Genomic DNA, 4,668 nt, shown 5'->3' on the forward strand with positions numbered 1-4,668 from the left:
TAGATGTTTTTTTAAGTAATGAATCTAATTACATCATTAAAAAAATCATTCAAATATTCTCGCTCTCAATTTTTCGTTTAAAAAACAAAGAAACAAAGAAACAACACTAAAACTTCTAAAAATAACTATCCAAAAAATTTATCCCTACATTAAAAAACCCACATAAATATTACCATAAAGAATACAAAAAAAAACCACATAAATATTACCATGAAGAATAGAACTTTCGTATTGAAATTCAACTATGTCCAAGCTTAACTGTTGAGCTGCTTCAGCATGCTAATGAGCATTTGTTACTTAAAAATTTTGACATTGAAATTTGTAAATGTATGAGCATTTGTAACTTAACAATTTTGACACTGAAATTTGTAAATGTATGAGCATTTGTAACTTGTAAATGTTTATTTTAAAATGTGAAAAGGTATTGTACGAAGAGAATACAAATTTTGAAAAGTTATAATAGTTAAAAGTTCATTGAAATTGGATTTTATCTTTCTTTTAATTTATTTAAAAATTACTATTTTTTTTTTTAACTCTATGGAGTTTGTTAAACTCTATGGGAGATTTGTTAAACTCTATGGAATTTGTTGAACTCTATGGGAGATTTGTTAAACTCTATTCTCCAACGAATATTATAATATAATCTTGCGAGTGATTCCATTATTATTGCTTGCATTGGCGTTAATATTTGTTGTCACGTCCCCTGCAAGGAGGAGGATTACAGAGGTCGAAAGTTCGTATCTTCACTGTAGATGCTTGACCGGAAACAAGAATTATCAGCTGGTAATGACCAGCAGATTAAAAGAAGGGCGCTAGATATATAGGGTAGCACTCGTTCATTGGATGTTGTTGTCGGTGAGGTGAGGGCTTTGCCGGTTTTTCATTTTACCAGTGACCTTATTTAATGTATTTAGACTATTTACATTAGTATAGATGTATTTGAATTTTAAATATTTATTTAATATGAATTTAGAGGGATCTAATTTTTTTATTGGTAAATTTTTTTTATGAATCTATATTATTTAAATGTTTTGTATATTATTTATTTTTTTATTTTAAAAAAAAAAAAAAAAAAAATTATTTTAGTTAACATAAGCAAAATTTCACCATTAATAATTGAGGGATACCTTTACTCATACTGCATTGTAAAAAAATGAGCTTTCCCCTCAATCACTCTTATTTAAATCACTCCATCTGAATTGAATGCTTAACAAACATATACCAGCCTCTTTCAATACATTAATGTGTTTAAAATTTATTATACCCACTTAATGTTATATTGTTTTTGTTTTTAGTTTTTGAAAATTTTAAATAGATTTTATTACCGTTTATTAAAGTTTTCAAAAAAAAATAAAAAAAATATTGTATCCAACCAAGTGCCATAACATTTAATAAATAGTACAGTTATTAAATCTATTTTAATATTTATTTTTACTATAGACTTTTACTAATAAAAATATAAGAAACAATAATTATAGTCATTCATATATTATACTATATTATTTTTAATTTGGCAGTTTTTATTTTTTTAATTAATAATTGGACAATGAATTTAATATAAAAATGTCTTTTAGTTACAATATTTAGTTAGATTAATTTATTTACATAAACCATTTACTTGTTTCTAAATATTTTTTTTTGTTGAATTGAGGCTTCTGTGATCCATATCAAGTTTAAGAGAAATTCTTCGACGTAAATCACAAGATAAATCATTTTCCGACGCGTTTCGAACCAACTAGTGTGGTTCATCGTCAGGGCAAGTTGAAGACACAGATCCAGCTTAGCATGTTAAATAGTTTGAGCAGAGCCTCTAACGGCTATCACGAATGGCTATCACGACTAACGGCTACTTTTGACTTTAGGACCAAAGTCAAAATTATTACAATTTAATGGAAAATTAGTTATATTAGGTCACCAATAAAAATATATAAAATAATTTAAATGGTGTCTAAGGTTAGTTAAAAAGGGTATTATTTGTTAATTAAAAATAATCACTTAGCTAGTATTAAAAGGGAATAAGTTATATACAGGACCTATTCATATAAAAGTTAGTTAGAGTTAATAAAAATAATGGAACGAAAACTAAGTTAACCTGAAAGAAAGAAAAAAATAATAGATAAATAAATCAATAAATCAATAAATAAATAAAAATTAAAAAAATAAATAAAAAATAAAAAATAAATAAATAAATCTAAATCTAAATCTAAATCTAAATCTAAATATAACTAGCAATTGTCCCAAAAGGTACAAAGAGAGGCCGATAGGATTATTAATTTGGAATTGTAAAATTTAGTAGCAAATATTGCAGAGGGAAATTCCATGATATTATAGAATGAAATCCCATCCTATTACAAGTAAAACTGAGAAATTTCATATACCACAATACAAGTAAAACTGAAACCAATCTTGTAGAGTGAAAATTAACATAAGTGGAGAGTTGATTCAGAAGGTATGACATGGACTCTGTAGAGTGAATCCCCTAATCTTGTAGAGTGAATCCCATCATATTACAGAATGAAATAGAAGTCTAAAGGATTTATCAGAGACATTACAAAGAACGCTATCACAGTGGAGAGCTGCTTCACAAGGCAGGACATGGATTCTGCTTATTCACCACAGAAGCTCTTGTTGTTGAAGATGAGAAGCAGCACAAAAGTAAGTCATTCCACAACTACTACAAACTTACAACAATATTAACATCCTGCAAATATTCTCATCTATGACGAGCTTTGGGGGCCTATAGATTACAAGAGAATAGCATAAATTCTTCACTAAACATGTTAGTAGCGTACTGATCATCTTGGCGGTTGGAGACAGAACTGGTGTTGAAGCTCTCTTTCCTCACAAACCCAGCAGGGGCTTTCTTGTCATAATTCTGAGTACAAAATTTGACTATCATTTTCTGCATCTTTCTATTTATATACATTGTTTGAACTCCTGTACAAAATTTCCCACAGAAGAGAAACAAAAGATATTACAATCATATTGTAAGAGAAACAAAAGATATTACAATCATATTGTAAGAGAAATGATCTGGCTACTAACAAATGAAAACCAACATGAAATGATGATTCAAGCACTACAAAGTTAAATCCTAGTTTTCAAAATACATTCTGTATTAACTACATGTGGGCATCAGACTGTCCTTGTATAGTGACTTAATCTATTTGGCTAGCAAGAAATGAAAAGAATTCAAAACAAAGATGTTATTCCTAATCAAGTTTGACACAAGAATAGATATGCATATTAAGGTACACAACCACTTTTAAAGGAAAAGAAACAAATAATACTAAGATCCCCAGATATATATATAACAATAGTGTGGAGTTATTTCAACGAGGCTTGTCAAGGTAATCCCAGCTATTGTGGATCATGAGGCATTACTTTAAGAGACAATTACGAGATCAGTTTCAAAGCAGAGCTGTAGGAGATGGATCAAACAACAGAGCAGAACTTTATGCTTTTTGGTAGATTCTGAAAATAGCAATAGAGAAAGGTTTAGATTGTCTACATGTGATAAGAGATTCCAAACACATTGCAGAGAGGTCAAATGGAAATTTCAATCAGGAAAATTTGCAGCTGGCCCATCATTGGACGGAATCAGAGAAGCAAGGAAAAATTCCATGTCATTATCTTTTCAGCATGTCTGCAAAGGATAAATATGAAGGCTGATATATTGTTCAAGTAAGCACTGAGGATGCAGAACAGATGGATGGAGATGATTGAATACCCCATCTGGACCTTCTCATTCAATCTATTTCTAATCAAGCTATTATAGTAATGACCTTTTGGATGGCTGTTTTGGAAGCAGTGTCAAAACTTAAACATCATACTTACCCTAAAATTATTATAACTGTTTACATGCTTTCCAGGACTTTAATTGCATACCATAGTTACACATAAAAGCCACGACATTAATCACATAACAGTTTGAAATAGTTCAGCATGCCTTCATAACATTGGAGATATTCCAACTGTGTTCATATTTGTCACTAATCCTGGATGACTTTAATTACAGTTCTCAGACCCTCTCCTTTAAGCATGTGATCAAATGCCTTGTTGATGTCAGCAAAAGAAACCTTGTCTGTAACAAATTTATCCAGTTCAAGCTCCTGCAAATTTAACAATCAAGGAAGGAAAGATTAAAACCGTAATTATAACTCTAATTAGATATGATAAGCATAGATTGCTCCCGGCATGGTACGGACAAAAAAAAAACAACTGGGAAATATGACCACACAGTATTATCTACAATTATGGTTTGAATAAGCTGTTACAACTATGTTATGAAGTCTTACCCCATTCAAATACATCTCTACAACGCCTGGCAAATCAGTTCGAGGCTTGTAATTTCCAAAGAAGGTTCCTTTCAACGTTTTCTCGCTCAGAAAGTTTACAGGATTCGTTTTAAAGAATGCGTCTGAACGAGGGACCCCTGTTAAAACGGCTACACCCCAACCCTGCAAAAACAGAACTCTGATATCAAACATATGCATTGCCTGCATTTTCTTAATTAAATCGAAGCAATCAGTTTAAACTTTAAAGCTACAGCTTAGAATTGAAATGATTGATGTATCTTAAACCAAAGGAAACCAAGAGCTAGTACATCATGGCAGCATTCCAGAGCTTCAACCATGGCCTCAATACTCCCTGTGCATTCGACGCTGC

General features: G+C 30.5%; 1 long non-coding RNA gene across 1 annotated transcript; it reads right to left on the reverse strand.

The window, feature by feature from the left end:
- Positions 1 to 3,656: 3,656 nt before the first annotated feature.
- LOC149224191 (uncharacterized) lies at positions 3,657 to 4,367 on the reverse strand. The gene is made up of 2 exons (XR_016249050.1): positions 4,299 to 4,367; positions 3,657 to 4,112 (listed from the first exon to the last, which is right to left on the reverse strand). It is a non-coding gene; the product is annotated as an uncharacterized LOC149224191 (long non-coding RNA).
- Positions 4,368 to 4,668: the final 301 nt, after the last annotated feature.

Source organism: Pinus tabuliformis, chromosome Q (genome assembly GCF_031772625.1).
Source record: "Pinus tabuliformis cultivar Carrire ecotype Pingquan chromosome Q, CPIR1, whole genome shotgun sequence".
NCBI classification, from domain to species: Eukaryota; Viridiplantae; Streptophyta; class Pinopsida; order Pinales; family Pinaceae; genus Pinus; species Pinus tabuliformis.